We start from the raw sequence: 20,189 nt of genomic DNA on the forward strand, positions 1-20,189 counted from the left end.
AATGGCTTCGACTCTCAAAAAGCGTATAAAGTATGGCTGCCTTAAACTGTCGGTGTAAATAATCAGGGGCCCCGGGATGGGAACTATTCTTCAAATATTGGTTTGACCATTCGGCAAACTTACAAGATTTCATATTCTTACTTTTATTTTTTTCAAGAAACATAAATGAAATTATAACACGTGACTTTTTTTTAAAAAATAGCTTTGGAAAAAAAAAGTAGGCTTAAGTACATTTTAAGGTAGCCATTTCAGAATTTTGTCATTGTCAATCACTCGTTGTGGTGGTCTTATTTCAGAATGTAAGCAAGCCAGTTTCATCCGAAACTAGCGTACAGTAATAGTTTTTTGTTGTTGTTCATTTACGTCGCACTAGGGGCACAATGGGCTATTGGCGACGGTCTGGGAATTATCCCTGAGGATCCCTCATCACAATTTGATCCTCTGCAGAGGGGATGGCACCCCCGCTTCAGTAGCCCGACGACCTGCACGCGAAGTCGAGCACTTCACGGTAGAACAGTTTAACGAGGACCAATACCGCGCACTCTCGGTCCTTACGCAGGCTGATCCAAGTGGTCACCCACCCGCACGCTGACCGCAGATAGTGATTCTTGACTTCGGTGATCTGCTGGGAACCGTGTCTTAACGATCAGTCCACTGCGGGACAATAGTTTTTTGTATCATCCATAAAGTAAATTTGCAAGCACAGTATTTTTCATACTATGAACACACTATAGTTGAATAGCTGTTAGTTTAATTCGTTCCGAGAGAAAAATTCCAAAGCAGAAAATATTCAGTACCTAAAATGAACTACTACACAATCTCCTCCTGCTATTGAATTTCTTTATTCTAATACATGCGCGGCCCTCGCGATTTTCTGAATTAATGTTGTGGTCCTCGGATTGCAAAAGATATTTCAATTAATATATTTATTTGTAGATTTTATACTACTCTACTCATACTTAATTTCGTAACTCTTATCATAAATTTCTTTAGCACGATATTGATTGTCAGATAGTTTATACAGATGGTTAAACTGATAAGGTATAAGGGCGAGCAAAAAATTTTAAATCAAATATACTAAACACTGAATAAAATATCAAAGTATAAATGTTGCTAACACTTAAGATATAAAAGTTAAATCTTCCAGGGGAAATAGGAGAAGTTGACAACTATGTTATTTATAACTTATAGCTTCATCACCAATAAGACGCCTTTGATGTCCCCCTATTATAAATATGTAAGAATAATTGCTGTCGCTAATTTATGATTCGGTCAAAATAGTAAATTTATTCGGCAAAATGGAAATTTTTTCCCCTGCAAATAATGTATTATTTATAGAAATGTATCATTGCTTTACATTCTTAAAATAAAAAAAATTATTCAAAAGTAAAACTTTTTTCTTAAAAATCAGTAAAATGTTATTTGGTGTAGGTGTCAACTTTCAAAACCATAAAATACATTTTTAACTTGGAAGGGAAATAATTGGTAAAGTTAGACACATCCTATAGTGTAGAAAAATTTTGAGGAACCTTGGTCAAGTTGAAACCCATGGTAAAAACTACTAAACAGAAGTGTCCGCTGAGGAGTAAATCACGCAGAATCTGGAATTTACTGCTGTAACCAAATTGGTACGATTATTAGTGTAATAATTGATAGTAGGATCGATTCAAATGATAGTAAAAACAATTGCCGATGGGGATATTGGTTCCGAGTACTGATGGAAAGTAGGAGGATCGATTATTGATAGCGAGCTCAAGTACGGAATAAAAAGATAGTGATATGGAGTTTAAGTAAGTTGGAAAACGGAATCAGAATTAGGTTCAAATGATAGTAGGCTTAAATGTTGATCAAATGATACTAGCGAGTACTATTGGAAAAATAAGGTTATCGCGATAGTGGTCGCGTACCGAGAAAAATTTAGTGTGTTCACTCGATGACTAATCAACGATTGTAAGTTCGATCACGAATAAAAAAAAAAAAAGGAGTATATGAGAACTGACATGGAAATAGTAGATTCAATTTTAGATCAAGTGATAATAGGTTCAAGCACCCTACAACTGAGAGTCAGATCGAGAATCTATGGTAATACAGCGAGTTTGAGTATTCCAAAACTAAGTGAATTTTAGTACTAATAATAGCCATTAATAATAGAGGGTTTGGACACCAATATTAAAATAATGTAGGTTGGAGTCAGGGTTAAAGAAAGATAGATTCACCCTTTGGAGGAAACTCTCGCTGCTCCAAACCTCCTATTATCTCCTGTGACGGCACGGCGGTGCATTGATTGCACTTTTACTTCAAGAGCGGAACTTTTGGACTAACAAAGAGAGCATTCCTTTTTGTGACGTAATTCGAGACAATCTCTGTTTTCTATAGTTATTATCACCAGTTTTTATGAAGTGAATTACTAAAAATGTGAGATTATTAACGAAATGCTAGATTGCGCGATTGCAACTTGCAAAAATTCTGATAGAAACAAAAAAGGAAAAAATATAATTATACCCGTATTCCCTAAAGTAAATGAGCAATTATGTAAAGAACGAATTCAACGTAGCAAACGGAATGACCTAGTTTAAATATAAATCTGCAATACGTTTAAGAATTAAATCTAAATAGAAACCGACTCGTTACTTCAAAAAGAATGGCAGGCAAAGAGAAATGGATTCAAGTCCAAGAAAATTAAAGGAATAGTATAAATAATAGTTGAAATTCTCCTTATTTCGTAACAAATTTTTTAATGTTCTTATTCTAAATATTTAAGATTCCTATTCTTAATTCTCTTATATTCTATATTCTCTCATTCTTAATAAATTTCTATATTCTCTAAAATTTAAATATTTATCAACAATTGTAAAATTTCTAATACTATTATGAACCTAAATTATTATTTTGTTTCTGTAATTAGCGCTTAAAGGCTGATGTTTCCTAATGATTAAGTATGAACAAATTGCCTTTATCAGCATATTTTAAAATCAGGATTCCCAACTTATTGTTTTCAAACAATATGCAGCTAAAAAAGTGTCGATATTTGCTTCACTATTTATTAATAATGAAAGTTTTAACTGAACTGTTTCAAATATTTATAATGTCCTTCATAACGGCTAGTAATATATTTTTAATATTATGGACAAGAAAAAATTTTTGAACGAAAATAATGCGTTAATTGTGTAGTTTGAAAGCAAGAACAATTCGAACTTATTTTTACAGAGAGAATGATGCGAAGTTTTCATAATATCTTTGCTTACATTCTCCGAAATTTATGTATGGCATGGCGACACGAGGAAGCTTCTGCTCAAAGAGAGGAATGAAGCCAGTCCTATGTACGAGTACCGATTAAATGGTAGCGGATTTGATTCCCAATAAAAAGATAATGAGTGTACGTTAGAAAATTATTTAAAATATAGCTTCCGATTTTGATGAAATCATAGCGGATTTGCGATCAAATAGGTTTAAGCATCTAACATAGAGTTGACTAAAGTGTTCAAATTTTGGCAAGATCGATAAATTATTAAATGATAATGATGGCAAGTTCGAATATCGATGATGATATGAGAGTTCGATACAGGGTTCAAGTTTTTAATCAATCAATTGTGGTTTTGACAACCAATGAAAATTAGCTTAGAGGGAAAAACTACTCAAGTCTCAATAAGGGAACGTTTTGAAAAGTGGCTTAGGTTATTGATCAAATGATGCGTTTCGGGTACTGACAGTAGATTCGAACGATGATCAAATATTGTAAGAACATGTACAGATCAGCCGATAATAATAGAAACAATCGATATAGTCTATTCGTTTACTGATTATAATTCATTTGGCTAGAGCAGTGATTCTCAACCTTTTTTTCGTGGCGGCACAGTTTTATCGATTTCGAAATTTGACGGAACACAATGAAAAAAATTAGTTTAAAAGTTGTTTACTTCCCTAAAATACACGGTGTTTAAATAGTTTGTGATAATAATATTGAATGTGAAATAAAATAATATGTACTACTAAAACATGTTTATTAAGGGATTAATTATTTCTTTCGATTAATTTTTTATTAGTTAGTAACAGTTATTTTTTTTTCTAGTTATTAATTGTTGGCTTGTTTTCCATAGTTATTAGCTGTTAGTTTTTCTACATTATTTTTTTTTTGTGATTTCTTGTTAACTAGTTTTTTTGCTAATTATTAATTGTTAGCTTATTTTTTTGTTATATCCTTTGTTAATTTCTTTTATAACTATTAATTGCATAGCTTACTTTAATGATCAGCCTTTATTTCCGTTTGAAAATTAATATTTATCTTGCTTTCTTTTGTTAATTAATAATTTCAATAGTCATTAAATTTCCTACTTATTTTAACATTTTTTTTAAAATTGTCGAAAACAGTTTAAATACTTCTTCCTTATTTTAAGGTGGTCAGAAATAAGTCAATCGCTGACAAAGATGTTCACGCAGTTAAAACGAGGAAATATTACATAAAAAGTCTATATATAACAGAATATATATACACACACTTTTCTTTTTAATTTAAACTTCACTCGTAATAAAAAAAAGCCTTATAATTTTTATTGTATCATTTGTAATATTTGGCGGCATATTTTAAGAATTTGGCGGCACACAAAAGTGCCGCGGCACAGTGGTTGAGAATCACTGGGCTAGAGAATTGATCGTATGATAAGGTGCTGACTTATTAATAAAATGAAGTATTGATGCATTAAGAATATTTGTTTATCGCTTTTTCCGCGTTTACTAAATCTAAACATCTATATATATATTTCTCTTACACGGCGATAAAAAAAAAAGCTTCATTACAACTCCCCGAATGGCAACGATAGAAAATAGCCCAATCATTGCCGCTAAAAGTGTCACATGCCAAATCTAGCTAAGATGGCTCAACATATAGCGCTTTTAAAAACGGAAACTGAACTAACCAGGGGGAGCATAAGATAGGCAGAAGTCTTTGTCGATAGGTCTCTATTTTAGTTTTTTGTTGTAAGCGTTTTTTTCTCTCGTATTTATGTTATTACGAATTTATTTGACAATTTTTGATTTACATCACGAATTTATTTGTTTTACTAGAATTTATTTGTTTATGTAGGTTTTTCCATTGAAATTCACTTATTTCAATTTTTAATAGATTTAATTATAGCCGAAATTTGAACCTTTTTAAAGAGATATCAGTTTTAGAAATTTTATCTTAAGATTATATACTATAGCACATTTCTAATAGATTTTACGAATTACATGTCATTTATTTGAATTCAAATTTATTTTAAGGACTCAGTATTTACTAAAAAGATGTAATTCTTTTAGAAAAAAAAGTTGTTATATGGATTTGAATGATTGTTTTGAATTCTTAGAATTTTGTGCATTTGCAATGTATCTAAGTTAGTAGCGAGCAAAGCGAGCTTGGTTTGCGAAGCAAACCATATAACATTGCGTAGCAATTTTCGGGGGTTGGCGAGCGTTAGCGAGCAGGGGGCGCAGCCCACTAGTTTTTTATATTTTTCAAGTTAATTTATTATTTACGAGGTGCATTTGTTTAATCATTGCTTATAATAGTTTACTTAATATTTTTACACATATTTATCTTTATAGTTTGTACTTTAACAGTGACTTTACTTTTACTAGTGAAACTAGATATTTATATTAGTTATTTTTTACTATTATTTCTACGTAGCTTTTAAGCAGTAGTAATATACGAATATTCTACATGTTTGTTATATTTTTACGTGTTACTTATACTTTTCATATAAGTTATTTTTACGCGTTTATTTTTCTTATGCATATCTTAGCTTTAATGCGTAGCTAATAATTATTTATAATAATTATTCGATTGATGTATATTCATCCATAACTTTTTGTACTTTTGACGTCATTATGTTTCCTTTACACGTTTATTTTACATATGCATTACCTTTAAGAGTTATTTAATCAATAGTGACTTTATAATTGAGGCTGAAATTTTGAGTGAAAAATTTATGTCGGCGTTTTAAGCTAAGCTTTTAAATCTTCTCATATAAACTATAAGTTGAAAAAGGTGTACTTTTGTCACTAATAACCAATTTAAAAATCTAAACTTTAGCTATTTTAGTTTCAAGAATAAAATATTTGCTGTCATATGCATAATTTATGTGTTAGGGATAAAGGAAGAAACACACACACAATGCATTTTAATTACATTCGCGAGGATAACCTGTAAAATAATAACTTTTTGTTAAAATAGATAACTAATATAAAATAATAGAAAGATAACATTTGTCAGCCTTTACAGTTTTGTTCTTAATGTACATGGAAGATGTTCTTGCTTATTTCATCAGTCACTCAGTCCTTACTCAGATCACGTGGGTGACATGACTCTTTCAGTTACTTGAATGTCATCATGTTGATCTAACATATACAGGAGCAACGCAGACGGAACTTTTATGACGAGGATGGTAACAGTAAAATGCCTAACAAACAGTTTTGCGTCTTGTTGGTAACCAGCTCTAATCTATTTGTCATTAGATCCTGCAATAAAAAGTGAACTGTTATTTCTACCTAGTTATAACATATTCTCACAACTCTAAGTGAAACCCTCACAAGAACGCCATCGTCTAATTTTTTCCCTCTATCATAATTGAAAAAGATCTCAACTTTATTAACGAGTGTGTCAGAATAATTCATATGAAATTTACGAAAAATAAAAAATATTAGATTTGCTTTACATTAAAAACTTTTTATTTTACGCTTTGCTTATTTTACTTTTCTGTCTACTTAACATTATAAGCTATATTTTTATTTTACGCTTTCGTTTACTTTATACTTCACTTATTATTAAATTATAATTTATGTTTTTTTACGAAGTTTTAATTTATTTTATATGTTTCTGTTATATGTTTTGCGCTTTTATTAATACACTTTTTTAATTTTTTTTTGATACTTTAACATTTTTATTATTATATTATACTTTATATTAAGTATTACATAATACTTTCTTAATATTTTATGCTTTACACATTTCTGTATATTTTCCTCTTTACTTAACTTTTTACGCTTTACTTATAAATTATATTTTATGGTGCATATTAATTTTCATGTTTACTTTTACCTTCCAATTTACTTTCCGATTTATTTTTTCTTTACTTTTCTCTTTATACTTTAAATTGTACATTAAGCTTAGTTTAAATGTTTACTTTATACATAAATTTACAGTATAATTAAGATTATCTCTACATTATGTTTCACTTCGCTTTCAATTTAACACACATATATTATTTTACGCCTTTCTTTACACTTTTACTGGACTTTACATTCTACTATGCACTGTTTACTTAAATTTCATTTTATTCGCTTTTTTTCTTCACTATGCATTTACACGTTAATTTATTCTTTGCTTTCTATACTAAGCACACCGGACAAAAAATTAGTCAACCCTAGAGAAATCATGTAAAAACTCTTTTAATAACATGTAACACCACCTCTGGATTCGATAACCGCCTGGATTCAGTTAGAAAGTGAGTCCACAAGGTTTTGCTGGTACGTCGAATCCAGTTTAAGCTACTCGCTGAGGATTTGATCGCGCAAATCAACCAAATTACGAGAATGATGATTTCAGCGTTCTACCCGTTAATTCAACTTGTCACACAAATTTTCAATTGGGTTGAATTCAGGTAATTTTGCAGGCCAGTCGAGATGTAATAGAGTGTCTGAGCTTTCATAAAACCAGTCACATATTCTTCCAGCCCACAGAACTTTGCTGTTGTCATCCTGAAAAATAGGGCCGACAACACACTTTTCATGAAGATGTTAACTGATATGCAACATATAAACATCCAGAATGTTCAAATAAACATGTTAGTGACCACCTCAGCGAGGGTTACCTAATCTATAATAAGCAAAACGCCCTCAAAACAGGACAGACCCTCCTTCGGCTTGAACCTGACCTTGCACACAGTCAGGATGAAATGCTTCACCTGCTTTTCGTTGCACTCGATGACGTGTGTCTTTGGAAGAAAAAAAAACCAAAAACGTGATTCGTCAGACCATATTATATTCCGGCAGCCAGCAACAGTCCACGTTCGTTGATTTGTGGCTCACTGACGTCGCACAACTTTATGTGCCTGTGTGAGCAATGGCCTCTTACGAGGTTTTCGACTCCAATTGTTTATTGCATGCAGCTCCCGTCTCAATGTTCTTTAACTAACATCTTGGGATGGACCTTCATTTACTAATTGAAGCAATTCCTGTCGGTTTTGGAAGCGATTTTGACTGACAAGTCGTGAAACACGTCTCCGGTCCCTCTCATACAAGATCTTTTACTGACCACAGTACTGACCTCGCCTTTCGTGACCACGTGTATTACACCACTGCTTGTAGACAGGTTGAACAGTCCGCTTTGAAACGCCAACAAATCTAGTAACTTCATTAACTGTATGACCATGACTGTATGACTTTTTGCCACTCAATCACATCCTTACACTTATCCATATTTACACACAATTTCAGCTTCAAACAAAAATATCTCACCGATTGCTCCTTGCCGGTGATCACGTTGAAGCAGCACGCTCGCATTTGGGCACGTCACTTGACCACTGCCCCATCTGACGAAACCTAACGATTTCATCGGCACTTGCGCACTAGGGTGACTAAGTTTTTGTCCGGTGAGCTTACTTCAAACTTTGCTTTATGCTTACTTACTTGACGCATTTACCTTATACTTCATTATTCTGCTATATTGTATTCACCTAACTACTTTTTACTATCTTTTACATCTGATCATACTTAGCACCATACTTCTGACTTTAAGCTTTATTCTGTGCTTTCTGCTTTACGTAGTAAATTTTTTACTTGGAACTTCAATCGTTTTATACTTGATGCTTCACTTCTTATTTTACACTTTGCTTTACTTTTTCTTCTCAAACATTATAATTTACATTTTACTTCGTATGCTACGTTTTATATTACTCTATACAATACTTTGCTTTTCACTTAGTATTTTCCGCTTTACTTTATAGTTCACGTTTTACTTTATATTTTACGCTTTACTATACTTTGCTTTTAACTTTACATCATATCTTACTGTGTACTTTATACGTAACAGGTTTAACGATTTACTGCGTTCTTTATATTTTACGTTATGCTTCACGTTTCACTTAACCTTATACTTTAATAAAATTCTTAAAAGTATGCGCGTCTTATCTTCTTACCAGCATTTTATCCCTTCAGTGGGTCGATAAATGGGTACCAAGCATGCTTGGGTACTAAACCTGACCACCTAACCGGAACATCTGCTCCTGCATTCCGGATCCCAAGGTCAAGAAAATTGAGATGGGCACAGTAGGCCTTGGCCCTCTATGAGCTGTCGCGCCAATGAGTTTAGTTTATATGCGTTTTGCAATACTTTTTATCTTACGCTTAAAATTTTAATCGATATTTTGCACTTTTCATTCTGTTTTACGTCATAATTTATACTTTACATACAACATTCAGCTGTATTTTTATTAACTGTGTACTTTACATACTTTTTTTACTTTGCGACCATGTTTTACGCATCGCTTTACATTACACTCGTTTTAATTTAAACTTTAACCCATACATTATTTTATACTTAACGCTTTAGTTTACTTCACACTTTACCACAGATTTTATTTATTTGATTTTACTTGATATGTTACTTTAATCTTTGTTTTATACTCTAAGGTAAATTTTTAAACGCTTCACTTGATAATTCAGACTTTGAGTTGTACCTTGTGTTTCACTTTATATTTAAAACTTTGTATTATACTTTGAGCTTCAATTTATATTTTACTTTTTTAAAAAATATGATTAACGTTTTCTTTTACACTTTAAATATTAAGTTTTATTTAATACTTTAGGCTACACTTTATGTTTTTCGCTTTGGTTTACATTAGTAGCTTTAGTTTATTCTTCGCTATTATTATTCTATTTTACTTATCTTTACTTAGTTATCTCATTTTGCTTCTTTCTCCACATTTTTTTACTTAATATTTTACTTTATACTTCAGATTTTATGCGTTATTATGATTATACTTAACGCATTATTTTACATTTTATGATTTAATTTATGATTCACATTCCGCTTTACTTCACACTTAACATTATTTTTAGTTCACTCAATGCTTTCACTTTATACTCGATTTTATACTATGCTTTACTTTCAATTACATTTTAGAGCCTTCGCTTTACTTAGTCTTTTAAATATATTTTACTATACATTCTATTTTACGCATTACTTTTTACTCCATGCTTTATTTTATACTTTGCATAGTATATTCTTTTATATAGATATACAGTGGGGGCCAAAAGTGTGGACACTTTTTGAAAGTTTCATGTTTTTCAACTTTGTGTGCGTGTAGAACATATTAATTTTTACTTAAATACACAAACGCTTATATATCAAATTGAAGGTAATTTAATGTAAAATTTAATAACAAAAACAAAATTAAAATAACTGCATTAGAAAAAAAAGTTATGCTCATTTTAGTAGAACAAACAAACACAAATCGTTTTGAATAGGGACGTATTTTGTAATAAAAGCGTACTAGCCAATCACAAACACTGTTCTTAATACCAATCAAATGTCTGTAACTATAGTTTAGGTTATTTGGATGGTAAAAGAGTTACTGTTGCGGAAATATTTTGTGGAATGATGCATACTAGTACAATTAAATAGAGTATTGCTGCTTTTGAATATTTAAAGTCCTTTTTTTTTAATTAAACTAATTTTAAACAATGTCATCAACAAGAGGAACTAATTGGACATCTACAAAAAGAAGCCGAATTGTCATATTGAGAGAAAATGGCCTCTCTTATGCTGAAATTGCAAGACAAGTTAGTGGTTCAGTGACTCGTTCTGGTGTACGAAAGTTCTGTTTACGTTATGAAAAAACGAAATCAGTGGAAAATAAAGTCAAATCAGGCCGAAAAAAATGCACAAGTGCTACTGCCGATAGAAAAATTAAACGGCTATGCCTTCAAGATAAAAAAAATTTCATCAGATGCCATTAGATGTGAAATGAATGCAGCGGGTATTGCAATAAGTTCAAGAACAATAAGAAGAGGGTTATCAGGATTTGGACTACAAGCTAGAACTCCAAGGAAAAAACCATATTTAAATCAAAAGCAACGCGAAAAACGAGTTAAGTGGGCAAAAGAACACATTAAATGGTCAGAAAATCAATGGAAGCAAGTAATCTGGAGCGATGAGAGTAAAATATTGCTCTTTAGTAGTGATGGTAGAAAATACGTGAGACGTAGAGTAGGTGAAGCACTTCATCCTGATTGCATTGAAGCAACTACAAAAAACTCAACAAATGTTATGATTTGGGCATGTATGTCTGCAGATGGTGTGGGCCGAATTCAAGTGATTGATGGCATCCTGAATGCCAAAAAATACATCGAAACTGTCCTGAAACCAAAATTGATACCTTCCATCAGGGATCTCTTCCCCAACAACGCACCATTTATTTTTCAGCAGGATTCAGCTCCATGCCACACAGCAAAAGTATGCAAAGCATGGTTTCAAAATAAAGGCATAGATATGTTACCATGGCCAGGAAACAGCCCTGATCTCAATCCAATTGAAAATTTGTGGCGACGCTTGAAAATTCTTGTACGAAAAAAACGTCCATCCAATAAAAGACAACTTATTGAAGCTATAATTGATTCTTGGCACCACGTGATTACGAAAGATGAACTCCAAACACTCGTTCACTCGATGAAAAGACGCTGTGAAGCTGTCTTAAAAAATAAGGGTTATCCCACTAAGTATTGATTGTGTAAGCATCACTTTAAAAAAATGAAAATCTAAGATAGATCTTACTATTAGTTGCATAATTTTTTTGTTGTAATATTGTAATACTGTATTATTAAATTTTACATTAAATTACCTTCAATTTGATATGTAAACGTTTGTATTTAAGTGAAAATTAATATTTTCTACAAGCACACAAAGTTGAAAAACATGAAACTTTCAAAAATTGTCCACACTTTTGGCCACCACTGTAATTTAAATTTTTTTTACGCTTTACATACTTTTTACTCTATGCTTCGCTTATTTTACGCTTTTCTTTACTTTTTACGTGAAAAATGTCTCAACGCTTTTTTATGCTACGCTTATATTTTATACCTTACTTTATTTTATATCTTATGCTTTACATTATTCTATGCTTAACTTTATATGCAACGCTTTACTTTTCTGCATACTTCACGTTTTACTTTATTTTACGCTCTATACTTTCTACTACCCATCATTTTTTATACATATGGCTTTTTACTTTACTCGTGACTTTACTTTCTATTTTGCTTTGAGAACGTTTTACTTTAAATATTTAGTAGCTGATGTTTTACTTTTTACTACACTTTATTCTCTGCTATAATTTCTACTTTTTATTTTATGTTGTTCCTTTTTAAATTACACACATTTTTTACTTAACTAAATATTTTACTTTTTACATCTTATAAGTTTGACAATACATATTTTTTTTATACATTTCATTTAACTTTATATTTAATGCATTACTTCAATTTTTATTTTACTCTTTATTTTATTTTATGATTTACTTTACTTTATTTACTATTAATTTGGATGAAACTTCATTTACGTTTACGCGTAATATTTTACGTGATACTTCTCTTTAAGCGTTACTTTCGATTCTTATGCATTACATTTACGTCTTAATTTTCGAACTATTTTAACGAATTACTTTATGATTTAATTTTCGTTAATCTTACGTGTAATTAATTATATTACAAGCTTTTTTTTCCCTTTCTACGTAAATTTGCGTGTTTAATTTCGTATGCATTTGCTTTTACTTTACGCACTACTCATCTCTATGCTTTAATTTAAATACTTTAACATACTATTTTTAACACACGTGACGTTAAATATAGTGACGTTACACACTATTTTTAAGCGTTCTTTACGTGAGGCTCTTCCTTAAGCGTTTTTCCCTATTCCTTTGCATTACATTAATTTTCCTTATGCGTTACTTTACTTATGTATTACTTTTACTCATTAATTTTCGAACACGTCAATCTTACGTGTTACATGCGTTACTTTTCTTTTCTACGTAAATTTGCAAATTTAATTTCGTATACGTTGCATTTATGTTACGAGTTATTATATATATATATATTGAACTTTTCCTAAAACGCATTTTGCTACATTTTTTATACTTTAATTTCACGCTTTACTGTAACTTTACACATTACTTTACATTTTACTGTCAACACTTTTATATTTTACTCTTTATATTTTACCCTAACTTAACATTTTCCGCTTTATTTTAATTTTATATTTATCGCTTTACATTATTGTTTTTCGCTTCACATTTTATCTGACGCTACTATTTATATTTCATGTTTTACTTTAACTACTTACTTTATGCTTTATTTTCCTTTACTTTAATTCTTCACTTGAAAATTTATATTTTACTTATTTTTTTAAGCTTAGTTTACGAATTTACTTCACATTCAAATTTGTTCTTTAATATGTTTCACTTAATACTTTCAACTTTATAAGCATATTACTTTATTTTATACTTTTCGCCTTTTTTACGCTTTTACTTTATATTTTACCATGTTCTTTAGTTTACATTTTTTACGCTACGTTTTATTTCATGCGCTTTTTCCGCACTTTTCCCTTTAGTTTATACTTTATATTCTACTGACAAACATTTTTTTAGGCTTAGTTTTCTTGACGATTTCACTTAATAGTTTACTGATATATTTAGATATCTTCTTCACTATACACTTTTCTATTTACTACATTTTACATTTGATTGTACTTTCTGCTATATTTTCGACATTCCGCTTTACCTATTTCTTTTTTTTATATTTTGTCATTTTACCACATTTTTACTTTATGCTTCACTTCGTATTTTATGCTTTACTTTTCTTTTTTACTTCGCTAATTTCTTATTTTACGTTTTACTTGATATGTTACGCTTTAAATTATTCTATAAAATACTTAGCTTTTTATTTCATATTTTCTTCTTACTATACAACGCTTTTGACTTTATATATTACTTAACAATACTTTTTACTTTATATTTACTTTATACTTAACAATAAGTTTGTTGATATACTGAGTAATTTATATTTTACTTTCACTTTTTACTTCACGTTTCACTTTACCTTATACAATAATTAACGTTTTAGTTCACAGAATATTTTATATTTTTTCTTTAAACTTGTCTTCATATCAAACGCTTTTCTTTCCGTCATTACATATTCTTTATTTTAATGATAATTTTCAGCTATATTTAGATTAAGTGTTTTTTTTCCTTACACTTTTGTCTTTACACACTATTTTACTTTGTGTTTCACGCTTTACTTTATATTTGATGCTATAGTTTACTTTACTTCATTTTTAAATTTACTTAATATCTTACTCTTTACGTAACACTTTATATTTATGCTTATATTACTTTACACTTTTACTTTAACTGATACTTAAGTTTGAGCAACTCTTATTCTCTAATATAATTTCTACTTTTTATCTTACGTTTTTTATTTAGCTTACAAACTTCCTACTTTACTAAATATTTAACTTTTTACTTTATATATTTTGCGCTTTACACTACATAATTTTTTTAAGTTTTCGCTTTGATTAGCATTATATTTACTGCATTACTAAATAAAATTTTAATTTTAGCTTTATTTTATGCTTAATTCCGAAATAAAAATCTTTCAAAAAAGAACCTTTGACCGAAATAAAAAACCTTTCAAAAAAGAGGTTTTAACGTAATTAGAAGGTGTCTAATCTTTCGGAACGAAAACGATTGCTTTATTGTTTGAGTTTGTGACAAATATAATGTTGAGGCTAATTTCTGAATGCATTTTCATTTAAGTGATGCATGCTAATTAATATAGTGAACACGAAGATTATTAAATCCTTTGAGTGTTTATATGACTTACCTTTAAAAAACTATGATGTCACTTGGTTAGACTTATGTTTCCTAAAGATTTCGAAAGCTGGAAAAGAAAATACCACAGATTGATTAAAATTACATAAATATCTTTGCAACAAGATAATAGGGTGCATCCAAACATTACTTAAGGACATGTGGGGAAAGGAGATGTTATAGTCCATGTCAACTGTCATCTATGAAAAGGTACCCCGACAATATACTAGTGAATTGTAGTTAAATTTTGTAGTGGTAGATACGCTACAGTACTCCCCCACCAGAATTATAGCTGTGATAGAATTCGATACCACTAGTTGCTGTATTTGTGACAGACCGGTGCTTTACATACCTCACGTTAGTTTTTTAAGCGCTATTTTTTTTCTGCTTTAATTTACATACATTAATTTACTTCATTTCTTACACTTTAATTTTCTGGATGCGTTATTTTTACGCTTTATTTTATGTGTTCTTTAACTTACAGACATTATTTAAACAGGTTTTAAGCTATTTTTGCACGTTATGATATTTTACCTGAAATATTTATTTTTGTGTTTCTTTAACTTATGGATAACTTTAACACGTTTACTTTTCTTTATATGTTACTTTTTTAACGATATTTTAACTTTAACGAGTTATTACAAGTTTTTTCAACTCTAAATTTTCCCCCCAAGGATATTAAATTTACGCTTTACTCCTATTACTTACATTAACGCGGCATGCGGCGTATTAGGCATACGTGTAGTAAATTACGATTTATATTTCATTATGCGATACGTTTTTGTGTTTAGTTTTATTATTTGTTACTTTTACTATGCAATAGATTGAAGCATTTATTTGTCTAAGAGGTATTTCCTTTACTTGTTACATTCACGGATTAGTCCTATTTATCGTTACATTTACGCGTTATTATACAAACGGCTTACTTTTGTTATACGTTACTTTAAGGCGTACGCTTTTCTTATGTGTTAATTTTTCTTGTTGCTTTTCTTGATGAATTTTAAAATTTATATTTTACTTTTTAATGTTTTTATTCTTTACTTTTACAAGTTTATTTTTCTTTTGCGACAATTTTAATTTAATGCATTACTATATTTTATCCATTTATTTTCTTATGCATTGCTTTTACAAGTTTTTTCGTACGTTTTTTTTTCTTCCATGTGATATTACATTTTACACATTTAAGAACAAAAATTTGTTTTATGAAGGAAAAAGTACTTTGTATTTTATTCCTTTTTTAATGAATCACATTTGGAGGGCGCTCTTTTTACCTGTCATTGTACAATAAGAGTTATATTTTTTATGCGTTACATTTTCTCGATTAGTTTTCTAATTTGTTACTTTTACCATGCAGCAATTTTAAGCATTTATTTTGCTTATATGCTCTTTAATTTTACTTATTACTTTCACGTATTAGCTCAATTTACTCGTTACTTTTTAAGCGTTAACATACATTACGTTTTACTTTTTATTCTTTATTTTTCGCAATATGTTTTTTCGGATCGCATTATGATTTCTTATGTTTCGAATTGCACAATTTTTACATTACTTTCCAGACTTAACCGCGTTACTTTTCGGTACTTTATTTTTTGCGAGTTACACTTTATGCGTTATTTTTACTTTTCTTCTGCGTTTTTCTTTTAACTATCACGAATTATATACATTAGTTTTGCGTATTTATGCGTTGCTTTCCTTTTTCTATTTTTTACACATTTCTTTGTACGCATTCCTTTTTTTCTCTTACTCTATGCGTTATTTTTTAGACTTGAACAATATTTTATGCTTTACTTTCACTTAATGGATTTTCTTAATTATTTTTCTTTCTTTACTGTTACTTTAAAGCGTTATTATACTTCATGCTTTACTTTTCTTAAAACGTTACCATTCATAATTCAATTTTCTCTTGTATTACTTTTCTTACGAGGGTTGCTATTTATATTTCTGGCCTTGGCAACAGTAAGTGTTGCTAGGCGACCGCAGACGATTTTAATCGAAAGTTTGATATTTTTAAACATAATTTCAGCAGATGATTTACCATTATAGCTTCATTTGTGTTGTTGACAGTAAATTGAAAAGTTCTTCTCTTTCAAAAAATGGAATTGAATCGTGAGCATTTTTGTGCCATTATTTTTCATAATTTTCGACGTGGATTGTCAAGACAAGAGTGCTTCGATGAGCTTAATTCTTCATTCAGCGATAAAGCGTCATCCTACAGCACTGTAAAAAATTGGTATAACGAATTTAATCGTGGTCGATGTTCGATCCAGGACGAATCCCGTGCAGGTCGTCCTAAATCCGTTGTTGTGCCAGAAAAGATCGATTCGAAAAAAGCAGAAGAACAGGCGAATCATTCTTCATCACGACAATGCGAGCTCTCACACATCGACTAAAACGAAGGCATTTCTGACGGAGCGAAAGATCGAACTGATGGGTCATCCGCCGTACAGCCCTGATTTGGCACCCAATGACTTCTTCTTATTCCCACACATCAAAAATAAATTACGTGGACAACGATTTTCGACCCCCGAAGAAGTGGTTGATGCATTCAAAACGCATGTTTTGGAGTTACCTCGATCGGACTGGAAAAAGTGCTTTGAAAATTGGTTTAAACGCATGCAAAAGTGTATTGATCATCATGGAGAATATTTTGAAAAACAATAAAACCAATTTCGATCCTGCATATTTGTTTTTTCATTATTAGGCCAGAAATATAAATAGCAACCCTCGTATGCAGTAGTTTTAATTCTTTCCATCAAACTTCCCTTAAATTTTTAACGCGTACTTTTAATTTATGTATTGTTTTTCTGTGTGTATTTTTCGAGTTACTTTTATGCGAATGTGTCTATGCCTCATTTTTAATATTAACTTCCTTTTCTTATTTAATTTATCAACATTTAACTTTAGATTTTATACGACACCTTACTTTATGCATTAGATTTACGGTTAATTATATTTTACGTGATACTTTTCTTCATGCAATAAAACGCTTACATTTCAAGTGCAATTTCAAATTTTAAGCCTCAATTTTACGTATGCGTGTTACTTTTTCGATGCTTTATTTTATACACATCTTACTTTAAACATTTTACCTTTATAGAGCCCTTACCATTTTAAACATCTTCAATTTTTGTATAAACGTTATTTTTGCTTTTCTTTCGAGTTTTTTCCTTCATAATTTACTTTTCTGGATTATATTTGTTTTAATGTTCATTTTACATTACTTTTCTTAGGAATTACTCTTTTGTGTTTTACACGCGTTTTTTTGCAGCCATTATTATAACACATTATATTTTAGGCGCTACTTTTGTTAAAGCGTTACCTTTAACAATTTACAATAGACGCTTCTTTTGTTGTGAATTACTTTTACGACTTTTTTTATATTTTAACGCAGTGTTTCTATGACTTTTGTGTACCCTTTCTAAATTTTTCGTAACGCTGTGTACCACTAATAAAAAATGAATGTATTTTTTACTATAAAAAATTGCACAAAAGTAAAAAATCACAACTGGCTGTTGACGCCATTAATTATTAACTGTTAACTCTGCAAAAAATAGCCAATAGGAAAATACGTAATCGTAAATTTTTATGGCTAGCTTTGTTTATGAAATTTTCGTTTGTTGAAAGATAAAAACGTGCATAAAAACGCGTACCCCCGCTAAACTGTACCAGTACCTCTTGGGGTACGCGTACCACACTTTGGGAAACACAGTTTTAACGTATTGCTTTCCTTTATGCGTTTTTACAAGTTTACATTTACTCGTTATTTTCAAAACACGTTTAATTTTTATTTTTATTCTCTACTTTTCCTTGCGCTTTATTTTTCTGTGTTTTTATTCTTATGCTTTAAATTCATCTCTTTTATGCATTACTTTTTCGTATTTATTTATCTTAAGCGAAATTATTTATTTATCTTAAGCTTTTACACATTAAACAATTCCCTTTACTTAATTAGGCGTTTCTTTGACGTTTTATTTTCGATTCATTTGTTTCAATTTACACAATTTTTTTTAAAATATGGGCTGCGTTTGCGCGTTTAATCTTTTTTGCCTAACATTTACCAGTTAAATTTACTTTAGGTGTTATGTTTTTTGCAATACTTTTCTCATGCGTTTCATTTACTAAATATAATCGTATTTCACGAGTTATTTTTTTCTACGCGTAATTCTTGTTAAAACGTTACTTATACCTTTGTTATGTGATACCATTACGCGTTGCTCTACTTTCTTTACTCCATACTTCACTCGTTTCTTTTACTTTTTGCATTAGTTATATTATGCTTTAATTTACTCACTTTTTCTTATCTTTTACTTTTTTATCTGTAATTTTTTTCTACACATTTGCTTTTTTACGCATTACTTCTACTTATATTTACTCGTAATGCTCTTTCTACATTACGCCTTACTTTTCTCAATGCTTTAATTTACACTTTTATTTTTTTACTTAATTTTATATTTAATACTTTGTTTTTCTTTATGCGTTACTTTTCCAAAGCGCTACTGTCACACTTTTTTTTTATTTCTTACTTTTTCGTAATATTGTTATGCTTTAATTAACACATTTTTTATGGTACTTTGTTTCACATTTTACATTTTTTATACTTTTGTTAATGGATTATGTTTTACACTATACTTTATATTTCCCTCCTTACTTTATTTTTATGCTCCATAATTTTCTTTTTATTTGCAGTGCTTCACTTTATCCTACAGTTTACTTTACTTTATGCGTTATTCTTATATTACTCGATTTATATTACGTTTTAAATTCTGTTTAAGCTTTGAATTACATGATTTTTATTTTCCGCTTTTCTTTGCTTTCTACTTTACATGCTATTTACTTTTTCTTTCTACTAAACATTATAAGCTATATTTTTATATTTCGCGCTTTAGTTTTCTTTATACTTCACACTTCAAATGACATTAAAATTTGACATTTAATTTAGGCTTTATTTTAAACTTTACTTTAATCTTAAATTTATTCATTTTTATATGCATCTCTTATAGCTTAACTTGTTATTTTACTGCATAATTCACTCTCTTTTTCTTATTTTAGGCTTTAATTATCATACTTTTTACCTTATTTTATGCATATTTGACTTTACTCTGGATATTCACGTTTACTATAACTTTACACATTACTTTACATTTTACTCTCTACACTATTATATTTTACCCTTTACTTTTCATTTTCCGCTTTATTTTAAATTTTATACTTCTTGTTTTACATTTTTGTACGTTGCACATTTTATCTTACGCTGCAATTAAATTATCACAAGTTTTACTTTAACTACTTACTTTCTGC

The 20,189-nt window shown here is 29.8% G+C and overlaps 1 long non-coding RNA gene across 1 annotated transcript in view; it reads right to left on the minus strand.

Annotated features, from left to right (window-relative positions):
- Positions 1 to 6,126: 6,126 nt before the first annotated feature.
- The window catches only part of LOC147809957 (uncharacterized), a 32,742-nt gene continuing 18,679 nt past the window's right edge, over positions 6,127 to 20,189 (minus strand). The window contains exons 5-6 of the long non-coding RNA XR_015433557.1: positions 14,905 to 14,961; positions 6,127 to 6,492 (exon numbers count right to left, since the gene is read on the minus strand). This is a non-coding gene — a long non-coding RNA (uncharacterized LOC147809957). The remainder of the gene's footprint in view (positions 6,493 to 14,904; positions 14,962 to 20,189) is intronic.

Source organism: Parasteatoda tepidariorum, chromosome 5 (genome assembly GCF_982258835.1).
Source record: "Parasteatoda tepidariorum strain Cologne lab strain chromosome 5, Ptep-v5.0, whole genome shotgun sequence".
In the NCBI taxonomy this organism is placed as follows: domain Eukaryota; kingdom Metazoa; phylum Arthropoda; class Arachnida; order Araneae; family Theridiidae; genus Parasteatoda; species Parasteatoda tepidariorum.